Source organism: Lithobates pipiens, unplaced genomic scaffold (genome assembly GCF_037356315.1).
Source record: "Lithobates pipiens isolate NorthernLeopardFrog02 unplaced genomic scaffold, aLitPip1_a1.2 Scaffold_3, whole genome shotgun sequence".
Taxonomy (NCBI): Eukaryota; Metazoa; Chordata; class Amphibia; order Anura; family Ranidae; genus Lithobates; species Lithobates pipiens.
The window spans coordinates 102,526,844-102,549,810 of record NW_027507790.1 but is presented as its reverse complement, the minus strand read 5'-3'; the positions used below and the strand labels follow the sequence as shown (position 1 = coordinate 102,549,810).

Here is a 22,967-nt window from a genome sequence, read left to right as displayed (position 1 = left end):
GCAGGGAAGGGGTTAACATCAGGGGCGATCAAAGGGTTAAATGTGCTTTCTTACTGTGTGGGGGATGGTTTAACTGTAGAATGAAAGAGATTCGTGTTCCTGCTTAGCAGAAACACAAGATCTCTGTCTTCCTTAAAAGCAGAACTGCAATATGCTTTGTTTACATAGGCAGACCGCCGTTCTGCCTCACGGAACGATCCCCAGACATCGGTTTCTGGAAGATATTGGGTCCATGTGACCCTCTGATTGGCTCTTGCTGTGTCCAATCACAGCAGGAGCGGGCCTCCGGCTCCACACAGGTTCGTGATTTTGCACTTAATCACTTGGCGACCGGGCCATAGTGTACAATTCATGCCCACCTGTGCCTCATCTGTGCTTCATTCATGCCCATCTGTGCCTCATCCATGTCCATCTGTGCCTCATCCATGCCCATCTTGGCCTCATTAATGCCTCATCCATGCCACATCCATGCATCATCTGCGCCACATCAATGCCTCATCTGTGCTCATCCGTGTCACATCTGTGCTCACCCGTGCCTCATCCATGCCACATCTATGCCACAATCATGCCTCATCTGGCCTAATCCATGGCCATTCATGACACATTCATGCCTCATCCGTTCCACATCAGTCCCACTACAGTGTTGATCAGTGCCCTACAGTACCTTACAAAAGTGTGATAGGTAGTCAGGAAATTTAGATGTGTAATTCATGTCCCTAGAGCTTCCTGCATACCCTCGGGAATGCTCGTGACTGTCTGGTCCCCAGGACCCAGTGCATCACTGATCAGAATTAAGGGCCAATGACAGCAGTCTTTTACCAACGTGATTGCTCTGTCTAATCACAGAGCGATCACTTGTCAACAAACCAACGAATGCCTGGTTTAGCTCTCTCCTCGCACTCTGTACTCACTTGTACTTCACCTGTGTCTCATTCATGCCATCTGTGCCTCATTCATCCCCACCTGTGCCTCATTCATGCCCATCTGTGCCTCATCCATGCCCAGCTATGCCTTATCTGTGCCTCATTCATGCCCATCTGTGCCTCATCCATACCTATCTGGGCCTCATACATATCCATCTGTGCCTCATCCATGCCTCATCTGTGCCTCATTCATGCCCATCTGTGCCTTATCCATGCCTAGCTGTGCCTTATTCATGCCCATCTGTGCCTCATCCATGCCTCATCTGTCCCTCATTCATGCCTCATCTGTCCCTCATTCATGCCCATCTGTGCCTCATCCATGCTTCATCCATGCCACATACATGCCTCATCAATGCCTCATGCGTGCCTCATCCATGCCCATCTGTGCCACATCCATGCCTCATTTGTGCCTCATCTGGCCTCATCTGTGATCATTCATGCCACATCCATACCTCATCTGTGCCCATCCATGCCCCATCAGTGCTCATCCGTGCCATATCAGTGCTCATCCATGCCTCATCCATGCCCATCCATGCAACATCCATGCCTCATCTGCGCCTCACCTGGCCTCATCTGTGATCATTCATGCCACATTCATGCCTCATCTGTGCTCATCAATGCCACATCAGTGCTCATCCATGCCACATCAATACCACTACAGTGCTGATCAGTGTACTACAGTGCCTCACAAAAAATAGGTAGTATGTAGTCAGGAAATCTAGATGTGTAATTTATGTCCCTACAGCACCTGACGGTGCCCCCTGAATGTTGGGCCTCTGTATGTGGCCAGGCTGTGTAAAAGTCTCACACATGTGGTATCATCATACTCAGAAGAAGTAGCAGAATGTATTTTGGGGTGTAATTTGTGGTATGTACATGTTATGTGTTAGAAATATCTTATAAATGGACAACTTTGTGTAAAAAAAAAATGTGTTTTCATTTTCTTTCTACGTTTTCCAAAAAACTTACAGAAAAAAATGAAGTTTAAAAGACTTTTAATGTCTCATAGAATATATGCTGGGGTGTTTGCTTTCCAAAATTGGGTCATTTTGTGTGCATTTTCATTGTCCTGGTGCTCCAGGGCCTTCAAAAGTGTTATAGGTTGTCAGAAAATTATATGTGTAATTTATACTCCAAGAACGCCTGGAGGTGCTACTTGCATATTGGGCCTCTGTATGTGGCCAGACTGTGTAAAAGTCTCACACATGCTGTATCGCCATACTCATGAGGAGTAGCATCATGTGTTTTGGGGTGTAGTTGCAAGTAAGTATACAGTGGGGATCGAACCTTTGGGCACCCCAGGTAAAAATGTGTATTAATGTGCATAACGAAGCCAAGGAAAGATGGAAAAAATCTCCAAATGGCATCAAATTACAGATTAGACATTCTTATAATATGTCAAAAAAAGTTAGATTTTATTTCCATCATTTACACTTTCAAAATTACAGAAAACAAAAAAATGGCGTCTGCAAAAGTTTGGGCACCCTGTAGAATTTATAGCATGCACTGCCCCCTTTGCAAAGCTGAGACCTGCCAGTGTCATGGATAGGCTTGTGCAATTCGTTTCGTAACGAATCGAAATTCGGCCGAATTTTGCAATAAAAAAATAACAAATTACAACGAATACGAAAGAAATATAACGAATGAATTCGAATTAATTCGACATGATTTGAAATTATTTCAACTGCATTCGACATTATTTCAACCACATTCGAAAATATTTTGTGACCCGACTTTAGGGCCATGTATCTCGGGGTCACTTGGTGCTAGACACTTCAAATTTGGATATGTTGTAGTGCTAGTATTATTGTGTTTGCATACCAAATTTGGGGTTTCTAGCTATAAGTGACCCCGAGATATGTGGCCTCAAAATCGGGTCGCAAAATGTTATTAGTTATTAGAGCAGAGAATGACATTTTGCGACCCGATTTTGGGGCCACATATCTCGGGGTCACTTATAGCTAGAATTCCCAAATTTGGTATGCAAACACAATTATACTAGCACTACAACATATCCAAATTTGAAGTGTCTAGCACCACGTGACCCCGAGATACATGGCCCTAAAGTCGGGTCACAAAATATTTTCGAATGCGGTTGAAATAATGTTGAATCATGTTGAAATCATTTCGAATGCAGTTGAAATAATGTCGAATCATGTTGAAATAATTTCGAATGCATTCGAAATGATTTCAACATGATTCAACATTATTTCAACCACATTCGAAAATATTTTGTGACCCGACTTAGGGCCATGTATCTCAGGGTCTCTTGGTGCTAGACACTTCAAATTTGGATATGTTGTAGTGCTAGTATTATTGTGTTTGCATACCAAATTTGGGAATTCTAGCTATAAGTGACCCCGAGATATGTGGCCCCAAAATTGGGTCGCAAAATGTCATTCTCTGCTCTAATAACTAATAACATTTTGCGACCCGATTTTGAGGCCACATATCTCGGGGTCACTTATAGCTAGAAACCCCAAATTTGGTATGCAAACACAATAATACTAGCACTACAACATATCCAAATTTGAAGTGTCTAGCACCAAGGGACCCTGAGATACATGGCCCTAAGTCGGGTCACAAAATATTTTCGAATGTGGTTGAAATAATGTTGAATCATGTTGAAATAATTTCGAATGCATTCGAAATGATTTCAACATGATTCAACATTATTTCAACCACATTCGAAAATATTTTGTGACCCGACTTAGGGCCATGTATCTCAGGGTCCCTTGGTGCTAGACACTTCAAATTTGGATATGTTGTAGTGCTAGTATTATTGTGTTTGCATACCAAATTTGGGGTTTCTAGCTATAAGTGACCCCGAGATATGTGGCCTCAAAATCGGGTCGCAAAATGTTATTAGTTATTAGAGCAGAGAATGACATTTTGCGACCCAATTTTGGGGCCACATATCTCGGGGTCACTTATAGCTAGAATTCCCAAATTTGGTATGCAAACACAATAATACTAGCACTACAACATATCCAAATTTGAAGTGTCTAGCACCAAGGGACCCTGAGATACATGGCCCTAAGTCGGGTCACAAAATATTTTCGAATGTGGTTGAAATAATGTTGAATCATGTTGAAATCATTTCGAATCCGGTAGAAATATTTTCGAATTTGGTTGAAATATTTTCGAATGTGGCCGATTTTTCGAATTCGGTAGAAAACTAAATGAAATCCAAAAACGAATTTAAGGAAGTTAACGAATATAACTAAACGAAATTAATGAATTAACGAATTAAAACGAAACGAAACTAAACGAATTTTTTTCCTTTTGCACATGTCTAGTCATGGATTGTTCTCAATCATCATCCGGGAAGACCAGGTCATGTCAATCTCAAAGGTTTTAAATGGCCAAACTCATCTGACCTTGCCCCAACAATCAGCACCATGGGTTCTTCTAAGCAGTTGTCTAGAAAACTGAAACTGAAAATAGTTGACGCTCACAAAGCTGGAGAAGGCTATAAGAAGCAAGGTGTTTTCAGATGTCAATATCCTCTGTTCAGAATGTAATTAAGAAATGGCAGTCATCAGGAACAGTGGAAGTTAAAGCAAAATCTGGAAGACCAAGAAAAATATCAGACAGAACAGCTCACAGGATTGTGAGAAAAGCAATTCAAAACCCATGTTTGACTGCAAGATCCCTCCAGAAAGATCTGGCAGACACTGAAGTTGTGGTACACTATTCCACTATAAAGTGATACTTGTACAAATATGGTCTTCATGGAAGAGTCTTCAGAGGAAAACCTCTTCTACGTCCTCACCACAAAAATAACTTTGCAAATGAACATATAGACAAGCCTGAGGCATTTTGGAAACAAGTTCTGTGGACCGATGAGGTTAAAATAGAACTTTTTGGCCGGAATGAGCAAAGATACGTTTGGAGAAGAAAGGGCACAGAATTTAATGAAAAGAACCTCTGTCCAACTGTTAAGCATGGGGGTGGATCAATCATGCTTTGGGGTTGTATTGCAGCCAGTGGTAGACATGTGCAAAAGGAAAAAATTTGTTTGGTTTCGTTACGTTTTAATTCGTTAATTGATTAATTTTGTTTAGTTATATTCGTTAAATTCGTTAAAATCCTTTTCGGATTTCGTTTTGTTTTCTACCCAATTCGAAAAATCGGTTGCATTCGAAAATATTTCAACCAAATTCGAAAATATTTCTACCGAATTCGAAATGATTTCAACATGATTAGAAATAATTTCAACCGCATTCAAAACAATTTCAACCGGATTCGAAAATATTTTGCGACCCGACTTTAGGGCCATGTATCTAGGGGTCACTTTGTGCTAGAAACCCCAAATTCGGAGATATTGTAGTGTTAGTTCTATTGTGTTTGCATACCAAATTTGGTGTTTCTAGCTATAAGTGACCCCAAGATATGTGGCCCTAAATTTGGGTCGCAAAATTTAATTCGCTGCAGAAATGTGCTTGACATTTTGTGACTCGACTTTGGGGCCACGTATCTCGGGGTCACTTGGTGCTAGAAACCGTGAATTTTAAGATGTTGTAGTGATAGTTCTATTGTGTTTGCATACCAAATTTGGTGTTTCTAGCTATAAGTGACCCCGAGATATCCAAATTCGGGTCACAAAATGTCATTCTCTGCTGCAGAAAAGTACTTGGCATATTGCCCATATCTGGGGTCACTTGGTGGCAGGTGACGTGGCAAGTGAACAATCCACAACTTGGTCACGTGGCACTCGTGGCCAGTCACATGGCACTCGTGTCAGGTCACGTGGCACTCGTGGCCAGTCACGTGGCAATCGTGGCCGGTCACGTGCCACTCATGTCAGGTCACATGGCACTCGTGGCAGGTGTCGTGGTAAGTGGACAATACACAACTTGTGGCAGGTGACGTGGCAAGTGGACAATGCACAACTTGTGGCAGGTGACGTGGCAAGTGGACAAATACAATACACAACTTCTGGCAAGTGGACAATGACATACAGCATATGCACTTGCCTTGCGATCGACATCTGTGACTTCTTCAATCAGGCATGCTGACAACTTCATTGATACCATAAATATAAATGAAATAAGATGTGTGTGGTTTTTTTTGCACTGGTACACTGCAAGTATGAGAAGTTGATGTGACAGATATATATAAGTATAAGTAACTAACCATCTTCCAACATTTCTAATTCAAATAGAAAAGATTAGAACAGAATATAAAAAATATATAATTTAATAGAATAAAATAAAAAGAATATGCAACCATCTTCTGAAATTCAAATTTGAATAGAATAAATTTGAATTTCGAATAGTATGAATTCAAATTTTAAAATTAATAAATTTTTTAATTTGGATAGAAAAGATTATAATACAATAGAAAATAGACTAGAAAAACTATAGAACAGAACAGAATAGAATATATTATATTTTATTCTGTTCTGTTCTATTGTTTTTCTAGACTATTCTTTCATATTCTATTAAAATATTTTCTATTAAAATCAAAATCATTATATACTAAATTCGAATTTCGGAAGATGATTTATATATATATATATATATATATATATATATATATATATATATATATATATATATATATATATATTTCCGACATTTGAATTTTGTATAGATGAATTTGAATTTGAATAGAAAAGATTAGAATAGAAATAGAGAATAGACTAGAACAATAGAACAGAATAGAATATAGATACTATCTATTTCATTTAAATTTTTTTTTGCAGATTACCATTTTTTTTAATAAGATCTCCTGCAGACTATTAGTATCTATTTTGTTTTCTCACCAAATCTCCTGCAGACTATTAGCATCTATTTCTTTTTTAGCAGATCTCCTGTAGACTATTAACAGCCATTTCACTTCTTTTTTGCAGATCTCCTGCAGACTGTTAGAATCAATTTCAAAGAAATATATGCTAATAGTCTGCAGGATATCTGGTGAGAAAACTAAATAGATACTAATAGTCTGCAGGAGATCTGCAAAAAATTGAAATAGATGCTAATAGTCTGCAGGAGATCTTATGGAAACAAATAGTAATCTACAAACTAAATTAAAAAAGTAATAGATAGTATCTATATTCTATTCTGGTCTATTGTTTTTCTAGCCTATTCTCTATTTCCATTCTAATCTTTTCTATTCAAATTCGAATTCATTCTATACGAAATTCGAATGTCAAAAAAAAATATATATATATATATATATATATATATATATATATATATATATATATATATATATATATATATATCCATCTTCCGAAATTCCCATTTAGTATATAATAATTTCGACTTTAATAGAAAAGATTTTAATAGAATATAAAGAATAGACTAGAAAAACAATAGAACAGAATAGAATAAAATATAATATAATATATTCTATTCTGTTCTATTGTTTTTCTAGTCTATTCTCTATTTCTATTCTAATCTTTTCTATTCAAATTCGAATTCATTCTATACGAAATTTGAATGTCGGAAAGATTATAAAACCACCATCTTCCGAAATTCGAATTTAGTATATAATGATTTCAATTTTAATAGAAAAGATTTTAATAGAATATAAAAGAATAGACTAGAAAAACAATAGAAAAGAACAGAATAAAATATAATATATTCTATTCTGTTCTGTTCTATAATTTTTCTAGTCTATTTTCTATTTTATTATAATATTTTCTACCAAATTTAAAATTAATTAATAAAAAAATTTGAATTCATACTATTCGAAATTCTAATTTATTCTATTTGAAATTTGAATTTCAGAAGATGATTGTATATTCTTTCTATTTTATTCTATTAAATTATATTTTTTTCTAATCTTTTCTATTTGAATTAGAAATTGTGGAAGATGGTTAATTACTTACTTATATGCATCTGTCACATCAACTTCTCATACTTGCAGTGTACCAGTGCAAAAACAGAGCGGGCGGCTCTGCGGGTCCGTGGGATAACAGTGCGGGTGGCTCCGCGGGTCTGCGGGTGAGATCGTGGGCATGAGTGGGCTGGTCAATCAGGGAACTGGTGGGCAGGGAAGCAGAGAGATGACATCATCTCTCACCGCCCGGCGCCCACCCTGCATCCTTGCAGTGCAGTTCCCCCTCAATGTGCAGGCAGCCGCGAAGCAGAGAGATGACATTATCTCTCTGCTGCCTGACTCTGTGACACAGCAGGAAAGGCATTCCTCAACGTGTGACAAGTGACAATCTGCATCTGGTGGCAGGCGACGTGGCAAGTGGACAATCCGCAACGTGTGGCAGGTGACGTGGCAAGTGGACAATCCACAGCGTGTGGCAGGTGATGTGGCAGTGACAATCCGTAATGTGTGGCAAGTGACAATCCAGAACATGGCAAGTGACAATCCATGACTTGGCAAGTGACAATCCGTAATGTGTGGCAGGTGACGTGGCAAGTGAAAATCCGTGACGTGGCAAGTGACAATCCATAATGTGTGGCAGGTGACGTGGCAAGTGACAACGCGGGACATGGCAAGTGACAATCCATAATGTGTGGCAAGTGACAATCTGAGACGTGGCAAGTGACAATCCATAATGTGTGGCAGGTGACGTGACAAGTGACAATCCAGGATGTGACAAGTGGACAATCCCCAACATGTGGCAGGTGATGTGGCAGGTGACATTCCGCAACGTGTGACAAGTGACAGTCTGCATCTGGTGGCAGGTGACATGGCAAGTGGACAATCTGCAGTGTGTGGCAGGTGATGTGGCAAGTTACAATCCGTAACGTGTGACAAGTGACAATCCAGGACGTGGCAAGTGACAATCCATAATGTGTGGCAAGTGACATGGCAAGTGACAAGCCAGGACGTGGCAAGCGACAATCCATAAAGTGTGGCAAGTGACAATCCGGGATGTGGCAAGTGGACAATCCGCAACATGTGGCAGGTGACATTCCGCAATGTGTGACAAGTGACAATCTGCATCTGGTGGCAGGCGATGGTGGCGAGTGACATGCTCAGGGCTCCCACTGATTCTGCATTATGGTGAGTTGAACTATTATATTTTATATAACAGAACAGAAATTAGTTAGAAGGCATGAAGGTCAGCAATGTGTGTCCTCCAGGGGCTGCATACAGTATACTACATACTTTGTTGTTCGAAATTAATATAAGCTGTTGCCTGGGTACTGTGCCACATGGGTGTGGTAATCTGTTGTTATCTGACACATTTGACATTTGACACATAATTTGTGTAGTCTGCACCTGTTACTAATGGTTTTTACTCCCAATGGGCGGGGTCCGCTCATTACATAGGGAGCATTTAAACATACCTGTTTCATTCACAGTCAGTCCTCTGACTGATACACATCTTGTGCAGTCTGCACCAGACAGCGCTGGGCCTTACTCTTATATCAGCAACAGCAGGTAACTACCACTACTATTATGGCATTCATTTCATATATGGGTTTTAATCTTAGGATTTTACCAATTTCTGGGGACTTACGTTGTTTTGATATCAGTTTATACTTATTTTATTTGGGCTTCTCTCTTTGATTAGCTTACATTTTTATATTTTCAGTACCATTTGGTATTTCATATTTTTATTGATCCACAGAATGGAGCCCATCTGTCCCACTGTTCCAGATACTCTGGGTTACACCTACATTCATGCTCCCTGTGTTCCTGTTGGACCCTATTACTACAGCTTCCGGACCAGGCAATCATTTCGGCCCTAGCACCCAGGTGGTGTGTTTGTTTCACACTAAGCAGATATGTGATTCTTACAGGGATGACCATTGTATCATCCCTGTGTATATATATTCTTTCTTTTCCAATTTTTGTCTTTGAAAGGTTGATTTTGATACACTTACCTCTCCTCATAGATGTATCATGCATCCTGTGCCCCTGATGATTGGATAGATCCCATGAAACGCGTTGAGATTAACCTAGATGCAACGCACACATACTTTCATGTTCTTTGGATCCAGGCAACACTGTGGATTATAACTGTTGTATTACGGTGATTTTGTTATTATTGAGGACAATATTATTGTATATTCTATTCATGCTTTTAACATGTAAATGATTTGGATACATGATTTGTTATATTATGTGCCAATTTTGCATGTATTGTCTGCTATGTACCTACCCAATCATTGCACACAAATACTTGTTCATGTTTTCACTTTAACTCCTTTGATTCGCTACAATATACACACCTCATTTAACCACTTCAGGACCGCCGTATTGCCAATGTACGTCAGCACAATGGCACAGGCAGGCACAATCACGTAGATGTACGTGATTGCCTTCCAGCGGGTGGGGGGTCCGATCGGACCCCCTCCCGTTGGATACGACGGTCCGGTTCGCTCCAGGAGCGCTCCGTGATGAGGGGATGGCCGTTGGTTTTCGGCCACCCCCTCTGGATCGCTCCTGGCCAATGAGAAGCTTCCTCCCACTGTGTATTGTTTACACAGGAAGGAGGAAGTGATGTCATTCTCCTCGGGGCGGTCTTTTTGACCGGACTACGAGGAGAAGACTAATAGTAAGTGTGCACCAACACTACACTGACATGTAGGTGCACACAAACCCCCCCCCAGTCACAGTGTCACTGATTGCATTGATCATTTCTTTACTGATCAATGCATTCAGTGTCAGTTGTGACAGTAAAAACTGTCAGGACAGTTAGTGTTAGGTCCAGGGTAGCCCCCTATCACCCCCCAATAAAGATTTAACCCCCTGATTGCCCCTAGAGTTAACCCTTTCACCCCCTTTTGCCAGTGTCACTAAGCGATCATTTTTCTGATCGCTGCATGTGTCGCTAGGTAGCTAGTTATTTTTTTAGGTTCACCGCCAGGTTTTTATAGCGCTAGGTACCCCGATATACTACCCAATAATGGTTTTAACCCCCTGATTGCTGCTAGTTAACCCTTTCACCCCCTTTCACCAGCGATCACAGTATAAGTGTCACTGGTGACGCTGGTTAGCCAGTTAGTTATTTAGGTTCCCCGTCAGGTTTTTATATAGCGCCAGGGACCCCCATATACTACCTAATAAAAATTTGAACCCCCTGATTGCCCCTAGTTAACCCTTTCACCACTGATCACCGTATAAGTGTTACGGGTGACTCTGGTTAGTTTGTTTTTTATAGCATCAGGGCACCCACCATTTATTACCCAATAAAGGTTTAACCCCCTGATCACCCGGCGGGTGATATCAATTAGGTTTTAGGGTCAGGGTCTGCGTCGCCCCAGGCAGCGCTAGGTTAGTGCCAGTACCGCTAACACCCACACGCAAAGCATACACCTCCCGTAGTGCTATAGAATCTGAACAGATCAATATCTGATCTGATCAGATCTATACTAGCGTCCCCAGCAGTTTAGGGTTCCAAAAAAACGCATTGTTAGCGGGATCAGCCCAGATACCTGCTAGCACCTGCGTTTTGTCCCTCTGCCCAGCCCACCCAAGTGCAGTATCGATCGATCACTGTCACTTACAAAACACTAAACACATAACTGCAGCGATCGCAGAGTCAGGCCTGATCCCTGCCATCGCTAACAGGTTTTTTGGTAGCATTTTATATTTAAATCCGGAAGGCAGTGCTTGGTTTTCAGGGTCCCGTACGTGGCTAGGCTCCCAAAAAGTCCCCCACATGTGGTATCCCCGTACTCGGGAGAAGCAGCAGAATTTATTTTGGGGTGTAATTTGACTTCTGCCCATAGCATGTGTGAGCAATATATCATTTAGTGACAACTTTGTGCAAAAAAAAAAAAAGTTTGTAATCTTCCCGCAACTTTTGGCAAAATATAAAATATTCCATGGACTCAACATGCCTCTCAGTAAATAGCTTGGGGTGTCTACTTTCCAAAATGGGGTCATTTGGGGGGGTTTTGTGCTATTTTGGCATTGTATGGCCTTCGAAACTGTGATAGGTAGTGAGGAGTTAAATCAAAAATTTGCACCCTTACAAATCCTGAAGGTGGTGATTGGTTTTCGGGGTGCCGTGCGCGACTAGACTCCCAAAAAGTCCCACACATGTGGTATCCCCGTACTCAGGAGAAGCAGCAGAATGTATTTTGGGGTGTCATTTCACATATGCCCATAGCATGTGTGAGCAATATATCATTTAGTGACAACTTTGTGCAAAAAAAAAAAAGTTTGTAATATTCCCGCAACTTGTGGCAAAATATAAAATATTCCATGGACTCAACATGCCTCTCAGTAAATAGCTTGGGGTGTCTACTTTCCAAAATGGGGTCATTTTGGGGGGTTTTGTGCTATTTTGGCATTTTATGGCCTTCGAAACTGTGATAGGTAGTGAGGAGTTAAATCAAAAATTTGCACCCTTAGAAATCCTGAAGGTGGTGATTGGTTTTCGGGGTGCCGTGCGCGACTAGACTCCCAAAAAGTCCCACACATGTGGTATCCCCATACTCGGGAGAAGTAGCGGAATATATTTTGGGGTGCAATTCCACATATAACTATGGCATGTGTGAGCAATATATCATTTAGTGACAACTTTTTGTAAAAAATTTTATTTTTTTTTTGTCATTATTCAATCCCTTAGGACAAAAAAAATAAATATTCAATGGGCTCAACATACCCATCAGCAATTTCCTTGGGGTGTCTACTTTCCAAAATGGGGTCATTTGGGGGGGATTTGTACTGCCCTGCCATTTTAGCACCTCAAGAAATGAGATCGGCAGTCATAAATTAAAAGCTGTGTAAATTCCAGAAAATGTACTCTAGTTTGTAGACGCTATAACTTTTGCGCAAAACCTAAAAATTTACGCTTATTGACATTTTTTTTACTAAAGACATGTGGCTGAATAAATTTTGCCCTCAATGTATGACTAAAATTTAGTTTATTCGATTTTTCTTATAACAAAAAGAAGAAAATATCTTTTTTTTTTTCAAAATTTTCGCTCTTTTTCCATTTATATCGCAAAAAAAAAAAATCGCAGAGGCAATCAAATACCATCAAAAGAAAGCTCTATTTGTGGGAAGAAAAGGACGCAAATTTCGTTTGGGTGCAATATTGCATGACCGCGCAATTACCAGTTAAAGCAGCGCAGTGCGAAATTGGAAAAAGACCTCTGGTCCTTAAGGTGTTTATTGGTCCAGGGCTGAAGTGGTTAAAGTCCCGACCCTCTTTTTTTTTGTACCTGATTAGGGATGGAGATGCATGTTATCATGCATCTCATTCAAAGTCCCAAAAACCCCTTCTATGGTAATCTGTTGTTCAATGGCATTAGTTCATTTTTTTTTTTTTTTTTGTGGGGGGGGGGGGGGGGGGCATACAACATTTTGCTATGGGGCCCTGTGATTTCTAGTTACACCCCTGCACCCTACTATCAAACTACAGATATTATATGTACACCCTCTCCAGCACTAGCTTTACTAAGCCTGGGGATAGAATTGTTTCCCTCCCCATACAGGAAAGTGATAATACACATTCTGTTTGCAGCATGCATCTTAATAGCAAAAAACTGGAAGCCAACATTAGAGAAGTTATTGCTAGAGTGAAATCACAAAGCATTATGGAAAAAATGCTAGCACATAAGGAAGGCAGGATACGTATCTATCATAAGCATTGGTTAACTATCCAAGATAACCTCTAGTGTTGCGTTTTATGATACTTACAACACTCAATTATTGTAAAATACAGTGCATCTATGGTGCTATAGCAGTGACAGTGCTAAGGGATTAACGGATATGACTATAAACATGAAGACTTACTATATTTGTTATTAAGACTTAATATAAGCAATTTGAATTTCAGCTAGAACATAAGAACTAAGAAATGTTAGTGTTACTTGGTTTCGGAACTATGGTATTGGTTATACTGCATGATCTACTTAGAATGACTGCCTTCTGGAAACACAGTTTCTAAGAGTGTAACTGGCAAGAGTGCTCACAGTATGATCCCAAACAGGGTGACAGGCTTCTCCCTCAAATTCCGAAGACTCTATCTGTTTTATTGGGAACCCTGACATAACATATGGTCTCAACTGTTGATGTAAAAAAACCAAGGATACTCAGTTCTACTTTTACTTTTACTTTTTTGCTCCATGGAATCTGTATTTTCCTTTCTGTACAACTACTCTGTATATCTTGTATACTATGAAAATTTTATAAAAAAATTCCAAAGTTAAAAAAAAATAAAAAAAATGTATGGAAATTGTTGGTTCACTGTGCTAGACCTTTGGTCTGACTACTACCAAGTTCCAATGGCACAGATCAAGAGAAGACAGCCTTATATGTAATTTTGGGCTTCTATCAGTTTACTCGCATGTCAGAAAGCATAGGAGGTGTACCTGCAACATTTCAAGGTTAATGAAAGAAGTTTTGCATGATCTAGTATCCACAGAATACCTTGTGTACCTTGATGACATTATTATCTTTGGGGCTATGCTAGAAGAGCATGAAGAATAACTCGTGAGAGCATTACATTGCCTGAAAGAAGATATGAAATTGTCAGCAGAAAAGTGCAAGTTCTGTAGGTCATTGGTCACCTATGTGGGTCACGTGGTCTCTGGTTGCTGAAGGAGTGGCTACTGATCCAGCCAAAGTTGGGGGGGGGGGGGGGGAAGGTGAACTGGCCTCAGCCTCAGAATATTACAGGGTTACGTTCTTTCCTTGTTTTTTTTGGATACTACCACAGATCTCAGAGTATTCAAAAGTGGCCAAAGCTTTTCATGACCTGTTGAAGACTGATATGTGCAATCAAGGGAATTAAAACCGGTCTTCTTTTCAAAACTTCCTTTGGGGACCACTGGACTTCTTCATGTGAAGAGGCTTTCACTCAATTGAAAAAGAAGCTGACAGGAGCACCAGTTTTAGAATATGCCCAGAAACCGTATGTGCTCCACATGGATGCTAGGTTTAAAGAATTTGGTAGAGTGTCATACTAACAGTATCCAGCTGGGTTTACGACCAATAGCCTTAATAAGCCGAAGCCTCATTCCTAGTGAGTGCAACTACCCAGTCCACAAGTTGGAGTTCCTAGCACTTAAAAGGGCCATCAATGATAAGTTCCATGATTGTCCGTATAGCGGTATGTTTGAAGTAAGAACAGATAATAATCCTTTGATGTATATCCTAACCACTGCCAAAATGGATGCCACAGGATATCGCTGGCTGGCAGCCTTATCCAATTATCAATTCACTCTGAAGTACAAACTGGGCCCAAACATCATTTGAACTGCTCTATATAGACGTTCAGGATTGTCTTCTGTTACTGAAGACAGTGGATGGGAAGAGCTTGGCAGCAAGCTAATTAAAGAGTTACTTCAGCTGCTGAACATTAACAAAAGTTAACAAAACAACCTCATAGGACCCTGAAGGTGTCGCTCAAAAAAAAAGAACAAAAGAAGATTTGATCTCCATTTGAGATACAGAGATCTGAAACCAGGTGACCGAGTCTTGCATCTTACATCTGCAAATCATAAGCTGGCTGATAGATGGTGGAATAAGATTTTTACAGTGAATAACAAACTTCCCGGGATCCCAGTATACAAGATAAAGGGACCAGAAGATGGGTTCCAAGCCTGGCATATAAATCATTTGTTGCCTATTTCTTAAGTCAGTGCCAAAGATGGCTCAAACACTAAGTGTGACTCACCCCAGTTTCAGGCAGACCTCTCATCTGATCTTCCTGATACCCATGAGAATGGTTGGCCTGCAGATCCTGATGTCTCTAGCTCAAAACTCTCTCCTCCTAGAAAACCATTATACCCTAAATCTCTTGAGTTTGTGCCTCAGTTAATGAGCAAACCTAATCAGGATCCCAGTCCTTATCACAGCCAGTGCCACCCTTTCCTACTCATAGTTCTAGTTTAGTCCCTAAAAACACAATATTACCTCAGACAAAAGTGAGGAGAGGCCAGAGAGTTTGACATCCTCCACCTGTTTTATCCTATAATAATTTAGGAGGACCCCCTGGCCATTTTATAACCCACCTACCCCCCCCCCCCCCCTCACAAAAGAGGGCTACATGTGCATTTAGCTATTTATCTGGAGTTCCGTTTTGAATGATCTTTAATAAAAACATCTTTGGCATGCAAGTAGTCTAATGTCTATGACCAGATTTGTGTTTGGGGTGTGGAGCAATTATTAGAAGGTGTACTAGTTATGGCAAATTTCACTAAAGATTTTGCATTTACATGATTAAATTGGTGTTAGCATTTTTATACAGAAATTATACCTTTTTGACCTTTTTATTCCAATAAATGTCTGTAGAGGTCTCTGAAGTATAATGGCAATGAGATGAACTGCAGGTTACTTAGAGTAATTAATTGCTACATTATCTTGAAATGGCACACATTGCTGGATAACTGGTTTCACAGACAATTAATTTTGATAGTATGTTAATTTATTTTAAATATAATTTCACTCTTTCAACAAAATATGTTTTGGTATTAAGTCATTTAGTTATGGCTTTTTATCCTGCAACAGAAACAAAAGTACTTGTTCTTATTAACACATTTGTATCAAATTGCTATCTAGGTTACTTTAAAAAACAGTTACAGGGTTATTTGATTGGCAGCACAATAAGCAGTAAGGATGTCAAAAATGCATGAACTCACAGCTGCAACCAAAAATCCACATCAAATGTTTAATATGGTTATTTCCTAGCATTATAAGCTCCATCTAGTGGTCCTAATTTTCCTGATTGGGGTATTTCAGGAAAAACATTGCATTATGGCCATTAATTGACACTTATGATCCTGGGAAATTATCATATTATAAAAAATGTTTCTTCATTGTGGCTGTGTAAATGTTTGCCTCATTCATACAGCATTTTTTTTTAAATAAACCCCTTAACCCCCCTGGTGGTATGATTAGTTCTGATTTTAAGTGCTGAAAGCGGTACAATTATTTTGCATGGAAATTTGGCGTTTTATATTGTAGGCCTGCAATTCTTAGGAATAACTCTCTTAAATCTGTTCAAACCAGAGTTTAGCAGACATCCCAGGTATTATAAAGTTTATAATATAATAAATAATATAATGTAATCAAATCCAAAAACACTGAAATTTGCTCATTTTTAGAATTGTTACTGTCATTAGATTTAGTGTTTGATGATGAATTTCCCCACAAATCGCTATCGCTCAATTCTGCAAGTGATTATAATTTATTATCGCTGTTTTCTAGTTGGTCTAAAATCACTTTTGACATAAAGGGACTGTTTTTGGTTGCTATGGGCAATCTCCAAATTCCAGGCATAAAAAACTGTATTTATAATATAAAACTGCATGCAGGGCACTGGACAGACCACTAGGGACAAAGGGGGTGTGTCTTTTTTTTTTTTTTTATACAGATCTGTAAGATTACAGTACTGTATGTGTTTTTACTTTTTTGAATTTGGCACCGATCTCCGCTCCTGTGTGCCATAACATCGCAGGGAACGAAGCTCGGCGGCACTCGGGCACTATGTGAATCGAGCGGATGACAGCTCGATCATACAGCGCGGAGGACATCGCTGGATCCAAGGGACAAGGTAAGTAACTTCACCCTGTATCCTCCCTGTATCCAGCGATGTGATCCCAAGTCTGGCTCGGGGTTACCGCTCGTGGTACTGAAATCCTAGCCCGAGCCAGACTCGGGATCAACGATAGGGAGGTTAAAGCAAATGTAGGCAACCTTTAAGAGGCAAAGATCTTCCTTGAACAGCATGAAAGAGATCAAAGATCACCGGGGTGTCAAAATGTCAAAAAAGCAGTGGATTGTATCAAGCAGGGCAGTGGACGTTGTCAGTAGGGCAGTGGATTGTATCAGTAGGGCGATGAATGGTGTCAGTAGTGCACTTCACACTCTTTATCATCCTCCTCTCCCCTCTGTCATAACCCCCCTTCTCTTTCTCATTCTCCCCCCCTATTATCCCCAATCCCCCCTCTCACACACCCCCAGCATATTCTCTCCCTCTCTCCCTCTCTCTCCCTCTCTCTCCCTCTCTCTCCCTCTCTCTCCAAATATTGTACTGGATTGTGGGCAATCATTGGCAAACATCCACTTTCCAGTCCTCCACAATAGTCCCACTGTTAGGAGCTTTTTTTTTTTCCGGGGGAGGGGGTGCAAGTAGCTGGTCTTGCCTAGGGCGCAAAATAGTCTAGCACTGGCCCTGGTCACCTGCCCGTGGTTGACAGGTAGATGGCGATCGGTGGGTTGCCAGCCTCTGCCCTAAAGTATATCTAAACCCAAGGACAAAATGTAATATATTGAATCTTACCAGTCCTTGGATGTAGTTTTTCTTTTAGCATATTTTTTTTGCCTCTCGCTTACTGTACTGTACCTATGGAAGAGCAGCATTGTCACCTTAAGGCAGGAAACATATTAGGACTACAGCTCTCCTTTCCATAACACAAGGGAGGGGTCTGTAGTTGAGATCTCATTACAGCTGAGATAACACTATAAAAACCATTGTAAGTTACAAACCCACTGAATTATGGCAGGATCAACAGATATTTTTTTTTTTTTTTCACTAAATACATTTGTTTTATAACTGACTACGACATTTTTCACATAACATACATCCCATTTTTCAACCAACATTTAAATGTTCCCCATATACTCCATTTATTGGGCTAGATAGGTCAGAGTAAAATTAAATAAAAAAATAAATATACCTGACATGCAGCCAGCATTTGTTGCGCATGATCCTGAAACTCGTTGATACACACTGTCAGCACCACAGATAGCAATTGACTCGCCCAAAATGTGAAAAATAGTTACATAGTAAGGTTGAATAAAGACACCAGTCCATCTAGTTCAACCTGAGTGAGTGTCTACAATTGTCCCTATCCCTGTACATTGCACACTCGCATTGGTCCCTACCCTCAAGGAGCCCACAATTCAAGGTCCCCATTCATACACTAGGGCCAATTTTGGACAGAAGCCAATTTACCTACCTGCATGTCTTTTGGAGAGTGGGGGGAACTTATGTTTCTCGCAATTTCTCCAGCGAATATTTTAGACATATAGCAGAATTAAACTCTCTCAATCAACATTAACTATTTTTAATCTGTATTCTGCTAACATTAGTAAATAAATTAAAAAGGTAGATTGTATTTTCTTTTACATTTCTTCAGTTGCTTCCTGGTTTCTGGCCTAGGCTAAAATTATGTCATATATCCTAGGAGTCTTCATGAGCATTTTTTTTTCCTTTCATCTGGAGGAGGGCAATAGAGGATTTCTCAGCTAGGCCCACCTTCCTGCCTGCATGCAGGGCAGATGGATTCTAGAAAGTAAATGTTACCTGAAATATCTCCCGGTACTCATGACAGCTGTGGCTAGAAATGGTAGGGGGTGATTTTCTAACAAAATAAAGCATGGAGACATGGATTTTTGCTTTGAATATTAAAAATGAACTGGTGTGGTGTTGCACATAACTCACCTCCAAATGCCTGTTGCTAGGGGGTCCCTCGTAGTCTGCCTCCTTCAGTGCCTGGGCTGGTGACATCACTTCCCCTCAGCGCAGGAAGGGCTCAGCTCTGCCCCCTCCCTCTTGTCAGTCATCTGGGACACATGACAGATCCTAGATGACTGCACGGCCAATCACAGCGCGCAGCACCACTCACGCATTTGCAGTGGGTGCCCGGCTGTGAAGCCACAGCCGGGTGCCCACAGTTAGAATGCCAGCACCGCCGAGAGGAGGGGGGAAGGAGCGGGGCTTCATGGGGTCCCCCCCCCATCGCTGGACCCTGGGACAGGCAAGTGTCCAATTATTAAAAGTCAGCAGCTGCAGTATTTGTAGCTGCTGCCTTTTATTTTTTTTAAGGGGAACTCCTCTTTAATTTTATTTTTTTGTCTGTTGTGCTAAGATACAGTTTGGTTTTGATTTTTAGTGCAATATGACTACATAATTGATGATCATACTGCATGTAGCTAGTACACACTGCCTGTGGATTTTGGCACATATCAGTCTGAATAATATTATTTCTGTATTTTATTAGAAGTCATGGCAGACAATACATGGTGTGAAAGATTAAGCCAATACTACAGTGTTGCATAACTACACAAAAATGACAAGTTACAAGTTAATTATTTTTCTAGCTGGCAACAGCACTTTGGGGAAATTATTATATCCAGGTATGGCTATTTTTACATAGTTGCTGTACATTGAATGAATACATATGTACCATACCTGTGGGATCCTGCTGGAAATCAGTGTGGTAGGCACATCTACCCTAGCTTCCGGGTCCCATGCCAAATGGCTGCTCTGCTGCATTGTGAACACAGCAGGTCACTTGCTTGTCATGAGTGTCATTTATAGAACACTTTGTATGTTACTAATAAATACAAAGCATTGACTAAAAGGTGGAGATCATGACTTCACTGTACAGTCTCTCCAACCAATTAAAGAAAGCTTTATATTCAATGAGGCCTGAATGGCAGCCTCCTGTGTTCGCTTAGCCTGAGGGCAGCCACTCAACATAGCAGCAACCATTGTAGTAGTGGGGCTTAGTACAGCGATTTTTTTTTTTTTTTTTTTTTTTTTTTTTTTTTTCCAGCTTCCATGGGGATCCTCAAGGTATGGAACATACATGTATTTATTGTGGGTACTTATATAGCGCTGTCAATTTTTTTGCAGCGCTTTACATATACATTGTACATTCACATCAGTCCCTACCCTCAAGCAGCTTACAATCTAAGGTCCCTAACTCACATTCATACATACTAGGGACAATTTAGACAGGATCCAATTAACCGACCAGCATGTCTTTGAAACATACAAACATACATTGATTTAAGCCAGACCAATCTAACAATGTAAAAAGTGCCATAACAAAACTTCAGCTTTAACTAATGGCTTGTAGTTTGGTAAAACAATTAGTATGTCATAATGCTAATAATGTTGTACAGCAAAGCAGGCCTCATCAGTAAAAATTTGAAAGTCACTGATGTTTACTATGGTCATGTATGTATGGTTGATATAAGAAGGACTTGGACAGAGATATGGAGACATGCTGTGGTGCTGATGTATAGTGATATTGTTTGGACTTAAACACCATCTTGTCTGAAAAAGCCTAAAAAAAATTCACTGTTAGAACTAACAGTAAACGCCATTCACCATAGTTCTGGCAATGACGAGAATTACCAGATTGCCTTTATTTTAAGTTTTGACAGTAATTGCTAATTAAAGAAATTCTCAAATAATTAACGTCGGGAAGTATAATTTCAGCCCCGCTTACCGTCAGGGGAAAAATGAATACCACCCCCCTCTCATAGAGATTATTAGACTATAATATACATAAGTATCTGAGTATGTTGACATCTGACTTGGCTGATTAGATGGGAAAACATTTTATGTCTATTGATATACGGACACCTCTGCGGTCATGCCTGCCAGACCATCCTTGGGATCAGAAAAATCAATTATTGGGAATGTATTTTTACTAACTGACCACTATTGCTTTCCTGAGATAAGGATAGTGTCAAGGATGTCTGCTTAGTGCTTAAAGTGGACCTTCAGTAATTTTTTAATCTTTCCATCTATTAAATAGGGATGGCCGAACTGTTCGCCCAGCGGTTGGTTCACGGCAAATTTTGCATGTTCACAAATCGGCGGACTATTGCCGCTGTTCGTCCGGTGGACATATGTGTTTACAGTGTGAAAGAACTTTGACCCATGATGACACATCCATCATGGGGTACAGGACAGCCAATTGAGACATTTCAGCACATGGACAATTGGACATTCCCCCTACCTTATAAATAGACCTGATCTGGCGGCAATTTTACATTCTGTCTTATGTCAGTGTAGGGACAGGACGCTGCGTGCAGCAGGGAGAGACTGTAGTGACACAAATTACTAGCTATTCGGGTCCACAAAATTCCTTTAAGGACTGGTATAGGTGTAGTACAGTATATAGGGTTCAGTGCACTGCTGTGCTGGTGATTGCAGCTGTCTTTTGTCAGTGTAGGGACAGGATGCTGTGTGGAGCAGAGACAGTCAGTTTAATCACTAGCTATTACTACTAGGTCCACAAAGGTCCTTTTACTGGTATAGGAGTACAATATATACAGTGCTGGTGCACTGCTGCTGACTGCTGCCCTATTCTGCAGCAGTCTTTTATCAATGTAGGGACTAAGGAACAGTCTGCAAATCACTAGCTACTAGGTCCACAAAGGTCCTTTTAAGGACTGGTATAGGTGTACAATATATAGGGTGCTGGTGCACTGCTGTGCTGCAGATTACTGCTCGTTTCTGCAGCTGTCTTTTTATCAGTGTAGGGACTGAGGGACTGTCTGCAAATCACTAGCTACTAGGTCCACAATGGTCCTTTTAAGGACTGGTATAGGTGTACTATTTGGTGTGAAGTATATACAGTGGTGTGAAAAAGTGTTTGCCCCCTTCCTCATTTCCTGTTCCTTTGCATGTTTGTCACACTTAAGTGTTTCAGAACATCAAACCAATTTAAACAATAGTCAAGGACAACACAAGTAAACACAAAATGCAATTTGTAAATGAAGGTGTTTATTATTAAAGGTGAAAAAAAATCCAAACCATCATGGCCATGTGTGAAAAAGTGATTGCCCCCCTTGTTAAAACATACTATAACTGTGGTTGTCCACACCTGAGTTCAATTTCTCTAGCCACACCCAGGCCTGATTATTGCCACACCTGTTCACAATCAAGGCATCACTTAAATAGGAGCTGCTTGACACAGTAAGGTCCACCAGAAGATCCTTAAAAGCTACACATCATGCCGAGACCCAAAGAAATTCAGGAACAATTGAGAAAGAAAGTAATTGAGATCTATCAGTCTGGAAAGGGTTATAAAGCCATTTCCAAAGCTTTGGGAATCCAGCGAACCACAGTGAGAGCCATTATCCACAAATGGCGAAGACATGGAACAGTGGTGAACCTTCCCAGGAGTGGCCGGCCGCCCAAAATTACCCCAAGAGCGCAGCGACGACTCATCCAAGAGGTCACAAAAGACCCCACAACAACGTCCAAGGAACTGCAGGCCTCACTTGCCTCAGTTAAGGTCAGCGTTCATGCCTCCACCATCAGGAAAAGACTGGGCAAAAATGGCCTGCATGGCAGAGTTCCAAGGAGAAAACCACTGCTGAGCAAAAAGAACATCAAAGCTCGTCTCAATTTCT

At 40.4% G+C, this 22,967-nt stretch overlaps 1 long non-coding RNA gene across 1 annotated transcript in view; it reads left to right on the top strand.

Moving 5' to 3' along the window:
- Positions 1-9,218: 9,218 nt before the first annotated feature.
- The window catches only part of LOC143939986 (uncharacterized), a 37,385-nt gene continuing 23,636 nt past the window's right edge, over positions 9,219-22,967 (top strand). The window contains exon 1 of the long non-coding RNA XR_013263780.1: positions 9,219-9,281. This is a non-coding gene — a long non-coding RNA (uncharacterized LOC143939986). The remainder of the gene's footprint in view (positions 9,282-22,967) is intronic.